Raw genomic sequence first — 23,131 nt, forward strand, 5'->3', positions numbered from 1 at the left:
AACTTGGAAATATCTACACAGCCATCTGTATAAACATGGAAATATCTACACAGCCATTGGTATATACCTGGAAATATCTGCACTGTCATCTATATAAACATGGAAATATCTACAGAGAACTCTGTATAAACATGGAAATAGCGGCACAGCCATCTGCATAAACATGGAAATATCTACTAAGCTATCTGTATAAACATGGAAATATCTACACCGCTCTCTGTATAAATATGAAATATCTAAACGGATATCTCTATAAAAGTGGAAATATCTACACTGCTATCTGTATAAACATGGAAATATCCTCACTGCTATCTCTATGAACATTGATATATCTACACCGCCATCTCTATAAACATGGAAATATCTACACCGCCATCTCTATAAACATGGAACTATCTACACCGTCATCTGTATAAACATGGAAATATCTACACCGCTATCTGTATAGACATGGAAATATCTACACCGTGATCTGTATAAACATGGAAATATCTAAACCGCTATCTGTATAGACATGGAAATATCTACACCGCTATCTGTATAGACATGGAAATATCTACACCGTGATCTGTATAAACATGGAAATATCTAAACCGCTATCTGTGTAAACATGGAAATATCTACACAGCTATCTCTATAAACATGGAAATAGCTACACCGCCATCTGTATAAACATGGAAATACCTACAAAGTTATCTGTATAAACATGGATATATCTACACAGCCATCTGTATAAACATGGAAATATCTACACAGCCATCTGTATAAACCTGGAAACATCTGAACTGTCATCTATATAAACATGGAAATATCTACAGGGAACTCTGTATAAACATGGAAATATCGGCACAGCCATCTGTGTAAACATGGAAATATCTACAACGCTATCTGTATAAACATGGAAATATCTACACCGCTATGCGTATTAACGTGGAAATATCTCCATTGCTATCTGTATAAACATGGACAAATCTCCACCGCAATATTTATAAACGTGAAAATATCTACACTTCTATCTCTATAAACATGGAAATATCTACACTGCCATCTGTTCAAACATGGAAATATCTACACAGTCATCTGTAGAAACATGGAAATATCTACTCCGCTATCTCTATAAACATGGAAATAACTACACCGCTATCTCTATAAACATGGAAATATCTACACCGCCATCTCCATCAACATGGAAATATACACACCGCCATCTCTTTAAACATGGAGGTATCTACAACGCCATCTACATAAACAAGAAAATATCTACACTGCCATCTATATAAACATGGAAATATCTACACCGCCATCTCTATAAACATGGAAATATCTACACTGCCATTTGTAGAAAGATGGAAATATCTACACCGCCATCTGTATAAACATGGAAATATCTACAACGCTATCTGTATAAACATGGAAATATCTACACCGCTATGTGTATTAACGTGGAAATATCTCCATTGCTATCTGTATAAACATGGACAAATCTCCACCACAATATGTATAAACATGAAAATATCTACACTTCTATCTCTATAAACATGGAAATATCTACACTGCCATCTGTACAAACATGGAAATATCTACACAGTCATCTGTAGAAACATGGAAATATCTACACCGCTATCTCTATAAACATGGAAATAACTACACCGCTATCTCTATAAACATGGAAATATCTACACCGCTATCTCCATCAACATGGAAATATACACACCGCCATCTCTTTAAACATGGAGGTATCTACAACGCCATCTACATAAACAAGAAAATATCTACACTGCCATCTATATAAACATGGAAATATCTACACCGCCATCTCTATAAACATAGAAATATCTACACTACCATTTGTAGAAAGATGGAAATATCTACACCGCCATCTGTATAAACGTGGAAATATCTACACCGCTATCTGTATAAACATGGAAATATCTACACCGCAATCTGTATAAACATGGAAATATCTACACCGCTCTCTGTATAAATATGAAATATCTAAACCGCTATCTCTATAAAAGTGGAAATATCTACACTGCTATCTGTATAAACATGGAAATATCCTCACTGCTATCTCTATGCACATTGATATATCTACACCGCTATCTCTATAAACATGGAAATATCTGCACAGCCATCTCTATGAACATAGAAATATCTACACCGTCATCTGTATAAACATGGAAATATCTAAACCGCTATCTGTGTAAACATGGAAATATCTACACAGCTATCTCTATAAACATGGAAATATCTACACCGCCATCTGTATAAACATGGAAATACCTACAAAGACATCTGTATAAACATGGAAATATCTACACAGCCGTCTGTATAAACATGGAAATATCTACACAGCCATCTGTATAAACCTGGAAATATCTGCACTGTCATCTATATAAATATGGAAATATCTACAGGGAACTCTGTATAAACATGGAAATATCGGCACAGCCATCTGTATAAACATGGAAATCTCTAAAACGCTATCTGTATAAACATGGAAATATCTACACCGCTATGTGTATTAACGTGGAAATATCTCCATTGCTATCTGTATAAACATGGACAAATCCCCACCGCAATATGTATAAACATGAAAATATCTACACTTCTATCTCTATAAACATGGAAATATCTACACTGCCATCTGTAGAAACATGGAAATATCTTCAGAGTCATCTGTAGAAACACGGAAATATCTACTCCGTTATCTCTATAAACATGGAAATAACTACACCGCTATCTCTATAAACATGGAAATATCTACACCGCCATCTCCATCAACATGGAAATATACACACCGCCATCTCTTTAAACATGGAGGTATCTACAACGCCATCTACATAAACAAGAAAATATCTACAGCGCCATCTCTATAAACATGGAAATATCTACACTGCCATTTGTAGAAAGATGGAAATATCTACACCGCCATCTGTATAAACGTGGAAATATCTACACCGCTATCTGTATAAACATGGAAATATCTACACCGCAATCTGTGTAAACATGGAAATATCTACACCGCTCTATGTATAAATATGAAATATCTAAACCGCTATCTCTATAAAAGTGTAAATATCTACACTGCTATCTGTATAAACATGGAAATATCCTCACTGCTATCTCTATGAACATTGATATATCTACACCGCTATCTCTATAAACATGGAAATATCTACACCGCCATCTCTATAAACATGGAAATATCTACACCGTCATCTGTATAAACATGGAAATATCTACACCGCTATCTGTATAAACATGGAAATATCTAAACCGCTATCTGTGTAAACATGGAAATATCTCCACAGCTATCTCTATAAACATGGAAATATCTACACCGCCATCTGTATAAACATGGAAATACCTACAAAGCCATCTGTATAAACATGGAAATATCTACACAGCCATCTGTATAAACATGGAAATATCTACACAGCCATCTGTATAAACCTGGAAATATCTGCACTGTCATCTATATAAACATGGAAATATCTACAGAGAACTCTGTATAAACATGGAAATATCGGCACAGCCATCTGTATAAACATGGAAATATCTACAACGCTCTCTGTATAAACATGGAAATATCTACACCGCTATGTGTATTAACGTGGAAATATCTCCATTGCTATCTGTATAAACATGGACAAATCTCCACTGCAATATGTATAAACCTGAAAATATATACACTTCTATCTCTATAAACATGGAAATATCTACACTGCCGTCTGTACAAACATGGAAATATCTACAGAGGCATCTGTAGAAACATGGAAATATCTACACCGCTATCTATATAAACATGGAAATAACTACACCGCTATCTCTATAAACATGGAAATATCTACACCGCCATCTCCATCAACATGGAAATATACACACCGCCATCTCTTTAAACATGGAGGTATCTACAACGCCATCTACATAAACAAGAAAATATCTACACTGCCATCTATATAAACATGGAGATATCTACACCACCATCTCTATAAACATGGAAATATCTACACTGCCATTTGAAGAAAGATGGAAACATCTACACTGCCATCTGTATAAACGTGGAAATATCTACACCGCTATCTGTATAAACATGGAAATATCTACACCGCAATCTGTATAAACATGGAAATATCTACACCGCTCTCTGTATAAATATGAAATATCTAAACCGCTATCTCTATAAAAGTGGAAATATCTACACTGCTATCTGTATAAACATGGAAATATCCTCACTGCTATCTCTATGAACATTGATATATCTACACCGCTATCTCCATAAACATGGAACTATCTACACCGCCATCTCTATAAACATGGAAATATCTACACCGTCATCTGTGTAAACATGGAAATATCTACACCGCTATCTGTATAAACATGGAAATATCTACACCGCGATCTGTATAAACATGGAAATATCTACACCGCGATCTGTATAAACATGGAAATATCTAAACCGCTATCTGTGTAAACATGGAAATATCTACACAGCTATCTCTATAAACATGGAAATATCTACACCGCCATCTGCATAAACATGGAAATACCTACAAAGTCATCTGTATAAACATGGAAATATCTACACAGCCATCTGTATAAACATGGAAATATCTACACAGCCATCTGTATAAACCTGGAAATATCTGCACTGTCATCTATATAAACATGGAAATAACTACAGAGAACTCTGTATAAACATGGAAATATCGGCACAGCCATCTGTATAAACATGGAAATATCTACAACGCTATCTGTATAAACATGGAAATATCTACACCGCTATGTGTATTAACGTGGAAATATCTCCATTGCTATCTGTATAAACATGGACAAATCTCCACCGCAATATGTATAAAAATGAAAATATCTACACTTCTATCCCTATAAACATGGAAATATCTACACTGCCATCTGTACAAACATGGAAATATCTACACAGTCATCTGTAGAAACATGGAAATATCTACACCGCTATCTCTATAAACATGGAAATAACTACACCGCTATCTCTATAAACATGGAAATATCTACACCGCTATCTCCATCAACATGGAAATATACACACCGCCATCTCTTTAAACATGGAGGTATCTACAACGCCATCTACATAAACAAGAAAATATCTACACTGCCATCTAAATAAACATGGAAATATCTACACCGCCATCTCTATAAACATGGAAATATCTACACTGCCATTTGTAGAAAGATGGAAATATCTACACCGCCATCTGTATAAACGTGGAAATATCTACACCGCTATATGTATAAACATGGAAATATCTACACCGCAATCTGTATAAACATGGAAATATCTACACCGCTCTCTGTATAAATATGAAATATCTAAACCGCTATCTCTATAAAAGTGGAAATATCTACACTGCTATCTCTATGCACATTGATATATCTACACCGCTATCTCTATAAACATGGAAATCTCTACACCGCCATCTCTATAAACATGGAAATATCTACACCGTCATCTGTATAAACATGGAAATATCTAAACCGCTATCTGTGTAAACATGGAAATATCTACACAGCTATCTCTATAAACATGGAAATATCTACACCGCCATCTGTATAAACATGTAAATACCTACAAAGACATCTGTATAAACATGGAAATATCTACACAGCCGTCTGTATAAACATGGAAATATCTACACAGCCATCTGTATAAACCTGGAAATATCTGCACTGTCATCTATATAAACATGGAAATATCTACAGAGAACTCTGTATAAACATGGAAATATCGGCACAGCCATCTGTATAAACATGGAAATATCTACAACGCTATCTGTATAAACATGGAAATATCTACACCGCTATGTGTATCAACGTGGAAATACCTCCATTCCTATCTGTATAAACATGGACAAATCTCCACTGCAATATGTATAAACATGAAAATATCTACACTTCTATCTCTATAAACATGGAAATATCTACACCGCTATCTCCATCAACATGGAAATATACACACCGCCATCTCTTTAAACATGGAGGTATCTACAACGCCATCTACATAAACAAGAAAATATCTACACTGCCATCTATATAAACATGGAAATATCTACACAGCCATCTCTATAAACATGGAAATATCTACACTGCCATTTGTGGAAAGATGGAAATATCTACACCGCCATCTGTAAAAACGTGGAAATATCTACACCGCTATCTGTATAAACATGGAAATATCTACACCGCAATCTGTATAAACGTGGAAATATCTACACCGCTCTCTGTATAAATATGAAATATCTAAACCGCTATCTCTATAACAGTGGAAATATCTACACTGCTATCTGTATAAACATGGAAATATCCTCACTGCTATCTCTATGAACATTGATATATCTACACCGCTATCTCTATAAACATGGAAATATCTACACCGCCATCTCTATAAACATGGAAATATCTACACCGTCATCTGTATAAACATGGAAATATCTACACAGTCATCTGTAGAAACATGGAAATATCTACACCGCTATCTCTATAAACATGGAAATAACTACACCGCTATCTCTATAAACATGGAAATAACTACACCGCTATCTCTATAAACATGGAAATATCTACACCGCTATCTCCATCAACATGGAAATATACACACCGCCATCTCTTTAAACATGGAGGTATCCACAACGCCATCTACATAAACAAGAAAATATCTACACTGCCATCTATATAAACATGGAAATATCTACACCGCCATCTCTATAAACATGGAAATATCTACACTGCCATTTGTAGAAAGATGGAAATATCTACACCGCCATCTGTATAAACGTGGAAATAGCTACACCGCTATCTCTATAAACATGGAAATATCTACACCGCTATCTCCATCAACATGGAAATATACACACCGCCATCTCTTTAAACATGGAGGTATCTACAACGCCATCTACATAAACAAGAAAATATCTACACTGCCATCTATATAAACATGGAAATATCTACACAGCCATCTCTATAAACATGGAAATATCTACACTGCCATTTGTGGAAAGATGGAAATATCTACACCGCCATCTGTAAAAACGTGGAAATATCTACACCGCTATCTGTATAAACATGGAAATATCTACACCGCAATCTGTATAAACGTGGAAATATCTACACCGCTCTCTGTATAAATATGAAATATCTAAACCGCTATCTCTATAACAGTGGAAATATCTACACTGCTATCTGTATAAACATGGAAATATCCTCACTGCTATCTCTATGAACATTGATATATCTACACCGCTATCTCTATAAACATGGAAATATCTACACCGCCATCTCTATAAACATGGAAATATCTACACCGTCATCTGTATAAACATGGAAATATCTGCACCGCTATCTGTATAAACATGGAAATATCTACACCGCGATCTGTATAAACATGGAAATATCTACACCGCGATCTGTATAAACATGGAAATATCTAAACCGCTATCTGTGTAAACATGGAAATATCTACACAGCTATCTCTATAAACATGGAAATATCTACACCGCCATCTGTATAAACATGGAAATACCTACAAAGTCATCTGTATAAACATGGAAATATCTACACAGCCATCTGTATAAACATGGAAATATCTACACAGCCATCTGTATAAACCTGGAAATATCTGCACTGTCATCTATATAAACATGGAAATATCTACAGAGAACTCTGTATAAACATGGAAATATCGGCACAGCCATCTGTATAAACATGGAAATATCTACAATGCTATCTGTATAAACATGGAAATATCTACACCGCTATGTGTATCAACGTGGAAATATCTCCATTGCTATCTGTATAAACATGGACAAATCTCCACCGCAATATGTATAAACATGAAAATATCTACACTTCTATCTCTATAAACATGGAAATATCTACACTGCCATCTGAAGAAACATGGAAATATCTACAGAGTCATCTGTAGAAACATGGAAATATCTACACCGCTATCTCTATAAACATTTAAATAACTACACCGCTATCTCTATAAACATGGAAATAACTACACCGCTATCTCTATAAACATGGAAATATCTACACCGCTATCTCCATCAACATGGAAATATACACACCGCCATCTCTTTAAACATGGAGGTATCCACAACGCCATCTACATAAACAAGAAAATATCTACACTGCCATCTATATAAACATGGAAATATCTACACCGCCATCTCTATAAACATGGAAATATCTACACTGCCATTTGTAGAAAGATGGAAATATCTGCACCGCCATCTGTATAAACGTGGAAATAGCTACACCGCTATCTGTATAAACATGGAAATATCTACACCGTAATCTGTATAAACATGGAAATATCTACACCGCTCTCTGTATAAATATGAAATATCTAAACCGCTATCTCTATAAAAGTGGAAATATCTACACTGCTATCTGTATAAACAGGGAAATATATTCACTGCTATCTCTATGAACATTGATATATCTACACCGCTATCTCTATAAACATGGAAATATCTACACCGCCATCTCTATAAACATGGAAATATCTACACCGTCATCTGTATAAACATGGAAATATCTACACCGCTATCTGTATAAACATGGAAATATCTACACCGCGATCTGTATAAACATGGAAATATCTAAACCGCTATCTGTGTAAACATGGAAATATCTACACAGCTATCTCTATAAACATGGAAATATCTACACCGCCATCTGTATAAACATGGAAATACCTACAAAGTCATCTGTATAAACATGGAAATATCTACACAGCCATCTGCATAAACATGGAAATATCTACACAGCCATCTGTATAAACCTGGAAATATCTGCACTGTCATCTATATAAACATGGAAATATCTACAGAGAACTCTGTATAAACATGGAAATATCGGCACAGCCATCTGTATAAACATGATAATATCTACAATGCTATCTGTATAAGCATGGAAATATCTACACCGCTAGGTGTATTAACGTGAAAATATCTCCATTGCTATCTGTATAAACAAGGACAAATCTCCACCGCAATATGTATAAACATGAAAATATCTACACTTCTATCTCTATAAACATGGAAATATCTACACTGCCATCTGTACAAACATGGAAATATCTACACAGTCATCTGTAGAAACATGGAGATATCTACACCGCTATCTCTATAAACATGGAAATAACTACACCGCTATCTCTATAAACATGGAAATATCTACACCACTATCTCCATCAACATGTAAATATACACACCGCCATCTCTTTAAACATGGAGGTATCCACAACGCCATCTACATAAACAAGAAAATATCTACACTGCCATCTATATAAACATGGAAATATCTACACCGCCATCTCTATAAACATGGAAATATCTACACTGCCATTTGTAGAAAGATGGAAATATCTACACCGCCATCTGCATAAATGTGGAAATATCTACACCGCTATCTGTATAAACATGGAAATATCTTCACCGCAATCTGTATAAACATGGAAATATCTACACCGCTCTCTGTATAAATATGAACTATCTAAACCGCTATCTCTATAAAAGTGGAAATATCTACAATGCTATCTGTATAAACATGGAAATATCCTCACGGCTATCTCTATGAACATTGATATATCTACACTGCTATCTCTATAAACATGGAAATATCTACACCGCCATCTCTATAAACATGGAAATATCTACACCGTCATCTGTATTAACATGGAAATATCTACACCGCGATCTGTATAAACATGGAAATATCTACACCGCGATCTGTATAAACATGGAAATATCTACACAGCCATCTGTATAAACATGGAAATATCTACACAGCCATCTGTATAAACCTGGAAATATCTGCACTGTCATCTATATAAACATGGAAATATCTACAGAGAACTCTGTATAAACATGGAAATATCGGCACAGCCATCTGTATAAACATGGAAATATCTACAACGCTATCTGTATAAACATGGAAATATCTACACCGCTATGTGTATTAACGTGGAAATATCTCCATTGCTATCTGTATAAACATGGACAAATCTCCACTGCAATATGTATAAACAAGAAAATATCTACACTTCTATCTCTATAAACATGGAAATATCTACACTGCCATCTGTACAAACATGGAAATATCTACACCGTCATCTGTATAAACATGGAAATATCTACACCGCTATCTGTATAAACATGGAAATATCTACACGGTGATCTGTATAAACATGGAAATATCTACACTGCGATCTGTATAAACATGGAAATATCTAAACCGCTATCTGTGTAAACATGGAAATATCTACACAGCTATCTCTATAAACATGGAAATATCTACACCACCATCTGTATAAACATGGAAATACCTACAAAGTCGTCTGTATAAATATGGAAATATCTACACAGCCATCTGTATAAACATGGAAATATCTACACAGCCATCTGCATAAACCTGGAAATATCTGCACTGTCATCTATATAAACATGGAAATATCTACAGAGGACTCTGTATAAACATGGAAATATCGGCACAGCCATCTTTATAAACATGGAAATATCTACAATGCTATCTGTATAAACATGGAAATATCTACACCGCTATGTGTATTAACGTGGAAATATCTCCATTGCTATCTGTATAAACATTGACAAATCTCCACCGCAATATGTATAAACATGAAAATATCTACATTTCTATCTCTATAAACATGGAAATATCTACACTGCCATTCGTACAAACATGGAAATATCTACACAGTCATCTGTAGAAACATGGAAATATCTACACTGCTATCTCTATAAACATGGAAATAACTACACCGCTATCTCTATAAACATGGAAATATCTACACCGCCATCTCCATCAACATGGAAATATACACACCGCCATCTCTTTAAACATTGAGGTAACTACAACGCCATCTGCATAAACAAGGAAATATCTACACTGCCATCTATATAAACATGGAAATATCTACACCGCGATCTCTATAAACATGGAAATATCTACACTGCCATTTGTAGAAAGATGGGAATATCTACACCGCCATCAGTATAAACGTGGAAATATCTACACCGCTATCTGTATAAACATTTAAATATCTACACCGCAATCTGTATAAACATGGAAATATCTACACCGCTCTCTGTATAAATATGAAATATCTAAACCGCTATCTCTATAAAAGTGGAAATATCTACACTGCTATCTGTATAAACATGGAAATATCCTCATTGCTAACTCTATGAACTTTGATATATCTACACCGCTATCTCTATAAACATGGAAATATCTACACAGCCATCTCTATAAACATGGAAATATCTACACCGTCATCTGTATAAACATGGAAATATCTACACCGCCATCTCTATAAACATGGAAATATCTACACCGCCACCTGTATAAACATGGAAATATCTACACCGCGATCTGTATAAACAAGGAAATATCTACACCGCGATCTGTATAAACATGGAAATATCTACACCGCGATCTGTATAAACATCGAAATATGTAAACCGCTGTCTGTGTAAACATGGAAATATCTACACAGCTATCTCTATAAAGATGGAAATATCTACACCGCCATCTGTATGAACATGGAAATACCTACAAAGTCATCTGTATAAACATGGAAATATCTACACAGCCGTCTGTATAAACATGGAAATATCTACACAGCCATCTGTATAAACCTGGAAATATCTGCACTGTCATCTATATAAACATGGAAATATCTACAGAGAACTCTGTATAAACATGGAAATATCGGCACAGCCATCTGTATAAACATGGAAATATCTACAACGCTATCTGTATAAACATGGAAATATCTACACCGCTATGTGTATTATCGTGGAAATATCTCCATTGCTATCTGTATAAACATGGACAAACCTCCACCGCAATATGTATAAACATGAAAATATCTACACTTCTATCTCTATAAACATGGAAATATCTACACTGCCATCTGTACAAACATGGAAATATCTACACAGTCATCTGTAGAAACATGGAAATATCTACACCGCTATCTCTATAAACATGGAAATAACTACACCGCTATCTCTATAAACATGGAAATATCTACACAGCTATCTCCATCAACATGGAAATATACACACCGCCATCTCTTTAAACATGGAGGTATCTACAACGCCATCTACATGAACAAGAAAATATCTACACTGCCATCTACATAAACATGGAAATATCTACACCGCCGTCTCTATAAACATGGAAATATCTACACTGCCATTTGTAGAAAGATGGAAATATCTACACCGCCATCTGTATAAACGTGGAAATATCTACACCGCTATCTGTATAAACATGGAAATATCTACACCGGAATCTGTATAAACATGGAAATATCTACACCGCTCTCTGTATAAATATGAAATATCTAAACCGCTATCTCTATAAAAGTGGAAATATCTACACTGCTATCTGTATAAACATGGAAATATCCTCATTGCAAACTCTATGAACTTTGATATATCTACACCGCTATCTCTATAAACATGGAAATATCTACACAGCCATCTCTATAAACATGGAAATATCTACACCGTCATCTGTATAAACATGGAAATATCTACACCGCCATCTCTATAAACATGGAAATATCTACACCGCCACCTGTATAAACATGGAAATATCTACACCGCGATCTGTATAAACAAGGAAATATCTACACCGCAATCTGTATAAACATGGAAATATCTACACCGCGATCTGTATAAACATGGAAATATCTAAACCGCTATCTGTGTAAACATGGAAATATCTACACAGCTATTTCTATAAACATGGAAATAGCTACACCGCCATCTGTATGAACATGGAAATACCTACAAAGTCATCTGTATAAACATGGAAATATCTACACAGCCGTCTGTATAAACATGGAAATATCTACACAGCCATCTGTATAAACCTGGAAATATCTGCACTGTCATCTATATAAACATGGAAATATCTACAGAGAACTCTGTATAAACATGGAAATATCGGCACAGCCATCTGTATAAACATGGAAATATCTACAACGCTATCTGTATAAACATGGAAATATCTACACCGCTATGTGTATTAACGTGGAAATATCTCCATTGCTATCTGTATAAACATGGACAAACCTCCACCGCAATATGTATAAACATGAAAATATCTACACTTCTATCTCTATAAACATGGAAATATCTACACTGCCATCTGTACAAACATGGAAATATCTACACAGTCATCTGTAGAAACATGGAAATATCTACACCGCTATCTCTATAAACATGGAAATAACTACACCGCTATCTCTATAAACATGGAAATATCTACACAGCTATCTCCATCAACATGGAAATATACACACCGCCATCTCTTTAAACATGGAGGTATCTACAACGCCATCTACATGAACAAGAAAATATCTACACTGCCATCTACATAAACATGGAAATATCTACACCGCCGTCTCTATAAACATGGAAATATCTACACTGCCATTTGTAGAAAGATGGAAATATCTACACCGCCATCTGTATAAACGTGGAAATATCTACACCGCTATCTGTATAAACATGGAAATATCTACACCGGAATCTGTATAAACATGGAAATATCTACACCGCTCTCTGTATAAATATGAAATATCTAAACCGCTATCTCTATAAAAGTGGAAATATCTACACTGCTATCTGTATAAACATGGAAATATCCTCACTGCTATCCCTATGCACATTGATATATCTACACCGCTATCTCTATAAATATGGAAATATCTACACCGCCATCTCTATAAACATGGAAATATCTACACCGTCATCTGTATAAACATGGAAATATCTACACCGCTATCGGTATAAACATGGAAATATCTTCACCGCGATCTGTATAAACATGGAAATATCTACACCGCGATCTGTATAAACATGGAAATATCTAAACCGCTATCTGTGTAAACATGGAAATATCTACACAGCTATCTCTATAAACATGGAAATATCTACACCGCCATCTGTATGAACGTGGAAATACCTAAAAGGTCATCTGTATAAACATGGAAATATCTACACAGCCATCTGTATAAACATGGAAATATCTACACAGCCATCTGTATAAACCTGGAAATATCTGCACTGTCATCTATATAAATATGGAAATATCTACAGAGAACTCTGTATAAACATGGAAATATCGGCAAAGCCATCTGTATAAACATGGAAATATCTACAATGCTATTTGTATAAGCATGGAAATATCTACACCGCTATGTGTATTAACGTGGAAATATCTCCATTGCTATCTGTATAAACATGGACAAATCTCCACCGCAATATGTATAAACATGAAAATATCTACACTTCTATCTCTATAAACATGGAAATATATACACTGCCATCTGTACAAACATGGAAATATCTACACAGTCATCTGTAGAAACATGGAAATATCTACACCGCTATCTCTGTAAACATGGAAATAACTACACCGCTATCTCTATAAACATGGAAATATCTACACCGCTATCTCCATCAACATGGAAATATACACACCGCCATCTCTTTAAACATGGAGGTATCTACAACGCCATCTACATAAACAAGAAAATATGTACACTGCCATCTATATAAACATGGAAATATCTACACCGCCATCTCTATAAACATGGAAATATCTACACTGCCATTTGTAGAAAGATGGAAATATCTACACCGCCATCTGTATAAACGTGGAAATATCTACACCGCTATCTGTATAAACATGGAAATATCTACACCGCAATCTGTATAAACATGGAAATATCTACACTGCTCTCTGTATAAATATGAAATATCTGAACCGCTATCTCTATAAAAGTGGAAATATCTACACTGCTATCTGTATAAACATGGAAATATCCTCACTGCTATCTCTATGAACATTGATATATATACACCGCTATCTCTATAAACATGGAAATATCTACACCGCCATCTCTATAAACATGGAAATATCTACACCGTCATCTGTATAAACATGGAAATATCTACACCGCTATCGGTATAATCATGGAAATATCTACACCGCGATCTGTATAAACATGGAAATATCTACACCGTGATCTGTATAAACATGGAAATATCTAAACCGCTATCTGTGTAAACATGGAAATATCTACACAGCTATCTCTATAAACATGGAAATATCTACACCGCCCTGTGTATACACATGGAAACATCTACAAAGTCATCTGTATAAACATGGAAATATCTACACAGCCATCTGTATAAACATGGAAATATCTACAAAGCCATCTGTATAAACCTGGAAATATCTGCACTGTCATCTATATAAACATGGAAATATCTACAGAGAACTCTGTATATACATGGAAATATCGGCACAGCCATCTGTATAAACATGGAAATATCTACAACGCTATCTGTATAAACATGGAAATATCTACACCGCTATGTGTATTAACGTGGAAATATCTCCATTGCTATCTGTATAAACATGGACAAATCTCCACCGCAATATGTATAAACATGAAAATATCTACACTTCTATCTCTATAAACATGGAAATATCTACACTGCCATCTGTACAAACATGGAAATATCTACACAGTCATCTGTAGAAACATGGAAATATCTACACCGCTATCTCTATAAACATGGAAATAACTACACCGCTATCTCTATAAACATGGAAATATCTACACCGCTATCTCCATCAACATGGAAATGTACACACCGCCATCTCTTTAACCATGGAGGTATCTACAACGCCATCTACATAAACAAGAAATTATCTACACTGCCATCTATATAAACATGGAAATATCTACACCGCCATTTCTATAAACATAGAAATATCTATACTGCCATTTGTAGAAAAATGGAAATATCTACACCGCCATCTGTATAAACGTGGAAATATCTACACCGCTATCTGTATAAACATGGAAATATCTACACCGCAATCTGTATAAACATGGAAATATCTACACCGCTCTCTGTATAAATATGAAATATCTGAACCGCTATCTCTATAAAAGTGGAAATATCTACACTGCTATCAGTATACACATGGAAATATCCTCACTGCTATCTCTATGAACATTGATATATCTACACCGCTATCTCTATAAACATGGAAATATCTACACCGCCATCTCTATAAACATGGAAATATCTACACCGTCATGTGTATAAACATGGAAATATCTACACCGCTATCGGTATAAACATGGAAATATCTACACCGCGATCTGTATGAACATGGAAATATCAACACCGCGATCTGTATAAACATGGAAATATCTAAACCGCTATCTGTGTAAACATGGAAATATCTACACAGCTATCTCTATAAACATGGAAATATCTACACCGCCATCTGTATAAACATGGAAATACCTACAAAGTCATCTGTATAAATATGGAAATATCTACACAGCCAACTGTATAAACATGGAAATATCTACACAGCCATCTGTATAAACCAGGAAATATCTGCACTGTCATCTATATAAACATGGAAATATCTACAGAGAACTCTGTATAAACATGGAAATATCGGCACAGCCATCTGTATAAACATGGAAATATCTACAATGCTATCTGTATAAACATGGAAATATCTACACCGCTATGTGTATTAACGTGGAAATATCTCCATTGCTATCTGTATAAACATGGATAAATCTCCACCGCAATATGTATAAACATGAAAATATCTACACTTCTATCTCTATAAACATGGAAATACCTACACAGCCATCTGTACAAACATGGAAATATCTACACAGTCATCTCTAGAAACATGGAAATATCTACACCGCTATCTCTATAAACATGGAAATAACTACACCGCTATCTCTATAAACATGGAAATATCTACACCGCCATCTCCATCAACATGGAAATATACACACCGCCATCTCTTTAAACATGGAGGTATCTACAACGCCATCTACATAAACAAGAAAATATCTACACTGCCATCTATATAAACATGGAAATATCTACACCGCCATCTCTATAAGCATGGAAATATCTACACCGCTATCTCTATAAACATGGAAATATCCTCACTGCTAACTCTATGAACATTGATATATCTACAGCGCTATCTCTATAAACATGGAAATATCTACACCGCCATCTCTATAAACATGGAAATATCTACACCGTCATCTGTATAAAGATGGAAATACCTACACCGCCATCTCTATAAACATGGAAATATCTACACTGCCATTTGTAGAAAGATGGAAATATCTACACCGCCATCTGTATAAACGTGGAAATATCTACACCGCTATCTGTATAAACATGGAAATATCTACACCGTAATCTGTATAAACATGGAAATATCTACACTTCTCTCTGTATAAATATGAAATATCTAAACCGCTATCTCTATAAAAGTGGAAATATCTACACTGCTATCTGTATAAACATGGAAATATCCTCACTGCTGTCTCTATGAACATTGATATATCTACACCGCTATCTCTATAAACATGGAACTATCTACACCGCCATCTCTATAAACATGGAAATATCTACACCGTCATCTGTATAAACATGGAAATATCTACACCGCTATCTGTACAAACATGGAAATATCTACACGGCGATCTGTATAAACATGGAAATATCTACACCGTGATCTGTATAAACATGGAAATATCTAAACCGCTATCTGTGTAAACATGGACATATCTACACAGCTATCTCTATAAACATGGAAATATCTACACCGCCATCTGTATAAACATGGAAATACCTACAAAGTAATCTGTATAAATATGGAAATATCTACACAGCCATCTGTATAAACATGGAAATATCTACACAGCCATCTGTATAAACCTGGAAATATCTGCACTGTCATCTATATAAACATGGAAATATCTACAGAGAACTCTGTATAAACATGGAAATATCGGCACAGCCATCTGTATAAACATGGAAATATCTACAATGCTATCTGTATAAACATGGAAATATCTACACCGCTATGTGTATTAACGTGGAAATATCTCCATTGCTATCTGTATAAACATGGACAAATCTCCACCGCAATATGTATAAACATGAAAATATCTACACTTCTATCTCTATAAACATGGAAATATCTACACTGCCATCTGTACAAACCTGGAAATATCTACACTGTCATCTGTAGAAACATGGAAATATCTACACCGCTATCTCTATAAACATGGAAATAACTACACCGCTATCTCTATAAACATGGAAATATCTACACCGCCATCTCCATCAACATGGAAATATACACACCGCCATCTCTTTAAACATGGTGGTATCTACAACGCCATCTACATAAACAAGAAAATATCTACACTGCCATCTATATAAACATGGAAATATCTACACCGCCATCTCTATAAACATGGAAATATCTACACTGCCATTTGTAGAAAGATGGAAATATCTACAACGCCATCTGTATAAACGTGGAAATATCTACACCGCTATCTGTATAAACATGGAAATATCTACACCGCAATCTGTATAAACATGGAAATATCTACACCGCTCTCTGTATAAATATGAAATATCTAAACCGCTATCTCTATAAAACTGGAAATATCTACACTGCTATCTGTATAAACATGGAAATATCCTCACTGCTAACTCTATGAACATTGATATATCTACAACGCTATCTCTATAAACATGGAAATATCTACACCGCCATCTCTATAAACATGGAAATATCTACACCGTCATCTGTATAAACATGGAAATATCTACACCGCCATCTCTATAAACATGGAAATATCTACACCGCGATCTGTATAAACATGGAAATATGTACACCGCTATCTGTATAAACAAGGAAATATCTACACCGCGATCTGTATAAACATGGAAATATCTACACCGCGATCTGTATAAACATGGAAATATCTACACAGCTATCTCTATAAAGATGGAAATATCTACACCGCCAACTGTATAAACATGGAAATACCTACAAAGTCATCTGTATAAACATGGAAATATCTACACCGCTATCAGTATAAACATGGAAATATCCTCACTGCTATCCCTATGCACATTGATATATCTACACCGCTATCTCTATAAACAATGAAATATCTTCACCGCCATCTCTATAAACATGGAAATATCTACACCGTCATCTGTACAAACATGGGAATATCTACACCGCGATCGGTATAAACATGGAAATATCTACACCGCGATCTGTATAAACATGGAAATATCTACACCGCGATCTGTATAAACATGGAAATATCTAAACCGCTATCTGTGTAAACATGGAAATATCTACACAGCTATCTCTATAAACATGGAAATATCTACACCGCCATCTGAATAAACTTGGAAATACCTACAAAGTCATCTGTATAAACATGGAAATATCTACACAGCCATCTGTATAAACCTGGAAATATCTGCACTGTCATCTATATAAACATGGAAATATCTACAGAGAACTCTGTATAAACATGGAAATATCGGCACAGCCATCTGTATAAACATGGAAATATCTACAACGCTATCTGTATAAACATGGACATATCTGCACCACTATGTGTATTAACGTGGAAATATCTCCATTGCTCTCTGTATAAACATGGACAAATCTCCACCGCAATATGTATAAACATGAAAATATCTACACTTCTATCTCTATAAACATGGAAATATCTACACTGCCATCTGTACAAACATGGAAATATCTACACAGTCATCTGTAGAAACATGGAAATATCTACACCGCTATCTCTATAAACATGGAAATAACTACAACGCTATCTCTATAAACATGGAAATATCTACACCGCTATCTCCATCAACATGGAAATATACACACCGCCATCTCTTTAAACATGGAGGTATCTACAACGCCATCTACATAAACAAGAAAATATCTACACTGCCATCTATATAAACATGGAAATATCTAAACCGCCATCTCTATAAACATGGAAATATCTACACTGCCATTTGTAGAAAGATGGAAATATCTACACCGCCATCTGTATAAACGTGGAAATATCTACACCGCTATCTGTATAAACATGGAAATATCTACACCACAATCTGTATAAACATGGAAATATCTACACTGCTCTCTGTATAATTATGAAATATCTGAACCGCTATCTCTATAAAAGTGGAAATATCTACACTGCTATCTGTATAAACATGGAAATATCCTCACTGCTATCTCTGTGAACATTGATATACCTACACCGCTATCTCTATAAACATGGAAATATCTACACCGCCATCTCTATAAACATGGAAATATCTACACCGTCATCTGTATAAAGTTGGAAATATCTACATCGCTATCGGTATAAACATGGAAATATCTACACCGCGATCTGTATAAACATGGAAATATCTACACCGCGATCTGTATAAACATGGAAATATCTAAACCGCTATCTGTGTAAACATGGAAATATCTACACAGCTATCTCTATAAACATGGAAATATCTACACCACCATCTGTATAAACATGGAAATACCTACAAAGCCATCTGTATAAACATGGAGATATCTACACAGCCATCTGTATAAACATGGAAATATCTACACAGCCATCTGTATAAACCTGGAAATATCTGCACTGTCATCTATATAAACATGGAAATATCTACAGAGAACTCTGTATAAACATGGAAATATCGGCACAGCCATCTGTATAAACATGGAAATATCTACAACGCTATCTGTATAAACATGGAAATATCTACACCGCTATGTGTATTAACGTGGAAATATCTCCATTGCTATCTGTATAAACATGGACAAATCTCCACCGCAATATGTATAAACATGAAAATATCTACACTTCTATCTGTATAAACATGGAAATATCTACACTGCCATCTGTACAAACATGGAAATATCTACACAGTCATCTGTAGAAACATGGAAATATCTACACCGCTATCTCTATAAACATGGAAATAACTACACCGCTATCTCTATAAACATGGAAATATCTACACCGCTATCTCCATCAACATGGAAATATACACATGGCCATCTCTTTAAACATGGAGGTATCTACAACGCCATCTACATAAACAAGAAAATATCTACACTGCCATCTGTATAAACATGGAAATATCTACACCGCCATCTCTATAAACATGGAAATATCTACACTGCCATTTGTATAAACGTGGAAATATCTACACCGCTATTAGTATAAACATGGAAATATCTACACCGCAATCTGTATAAACATGGAAATATGTACACCGCTCTCTGTACAAATATGAAATATCTAAACCGTTATCTCAATAAAATTGGAAATATCTACACTGCTATCAGTATAAACATGGAAATATCCTCACTGCTGTCTCTATGAACATTGATATATCTACACCGCTATCTCTATAAACATGGAACTATCTACACCGCCATCTCTATAAACATGGAAATATCTACACCGTCATGTGTATAAACATGGAAATATCTACACCGCTATCGGTATAAACATGGAAATATCGACACCGCGATCTGTATGAACATGGAAATATCTACACCGCGATCTGTATAAACATGGAAATATCTAAACCGCTATCTGTGTAAACACGGAAATATCTACACAGCTATCTCTATAAACAAGGAAATATCTACACCGCCATCTGTATAAACATGGAAATACCTACAAAGTCATCTGTATAAATATGGAAATATCTACACAGCCATCTGTATAAACATGGAAATATCTACACAGCCATCTGTATAAACCAGGAAATATCTGCACTGTCATCTATATAAACATGGAAATATCTACAGAGAACTCTGTATAAACATGGAAATATCGGCACAGCCATCTGTATAAACATGGAAATATCTACAATGCTATCTGTATAAACATGGAAATATCTACACCGCTATGTGTATTAACGTGGAAATATCTCCATTGCTATCTGTATAAACATGGATAAATCTCCACCGCAATATGTATAAACATGAAAATATCTACACTTCTATCTCTATAAACATGGAAATATCTACACAGCCATCTGTACAAACATGGAAATATCTACACAGTCATCTGTAGAAACATGGAAATATCTACACCGCTATCTCTATAAACATGGAAATAACTACACCGCTATCTCTATAAACATGGAAATATCTACACCGCCATCTCCATCAACATGGAAATATACACACCGCCATCTCTTTAAACATGGAGGTATCTACAACGCCATCTACATAAACAAGAAAATATCTACACTGCCATCTATATAAACATGGAAATATCTACACCGCCATCTCTATAAACATGGAAATATCTACACCGTCATCTGTATAAACATGGAAATACCTACACCGCCATCTCTATAAACATGGAAATATCTACACTGCCATTTGTAGAAAGATGGAAATATCTACACCGCCATCTGTATAAACGTGGAAATATCTACACCGCTATCTGTATAAACATGGAAATATCTACTCCGTAATCTGTATAAACATGGAAATATCTACACTGCTCTCTGTATAAATATGAAATATCTAAACCGCTATCTCTATAAAAGTGGAAATATCTACACTGCTATCTGTATAAACATGGAAATATCCTCACTGCTGTCTCTATGAACATTGATATATCTACACCGCTATCTCTATAAACATGGAACTATCTACACCGCCATCTCTATAAACATGGAAATATCTACACCGTCATCTGTATAAACATGGAAATATCTACACCGCTATCTGTACAAACATGGAAATATCTACACGGCGATCTGTATAAACATGGAAATATCTACACCGTGATCTGTATAAACATGGAAATATCTAAACCACTATCTGTGTAAACATGGACATATCTACACAGCTATCTCTATAAACATGGAAATATCTACACCGCCATCTGTATAAACATGGAAATACCTACAAAGTAATCTGTATAAATATGGAAATATCTACACAGCCATCTGTATAAACATGGAAATATCTACACAGCCATCTGTATAAACCTGGAAATATCTGCACTGTCATCTATATAAACATGGAAATATCTACAGAGAACTCTGTATAAACATGGAAATATCGGCAAAGCCATCTGTATAAACATGGAAATATC

Source organism: Pan troglodytes, chromosome 19 (assembly GCF_028858775.2).
Source record: "Pan troglodytes isolate AG18354 chromosome 19, NHGRI_mPanTro3-v2.0_pri, whole genome shotgun sequence".
NCBI lineage: Eukaryota > Metazoa > Chordata > Mammalia > Primates > Hominidae > Pan > Pan troglodytes.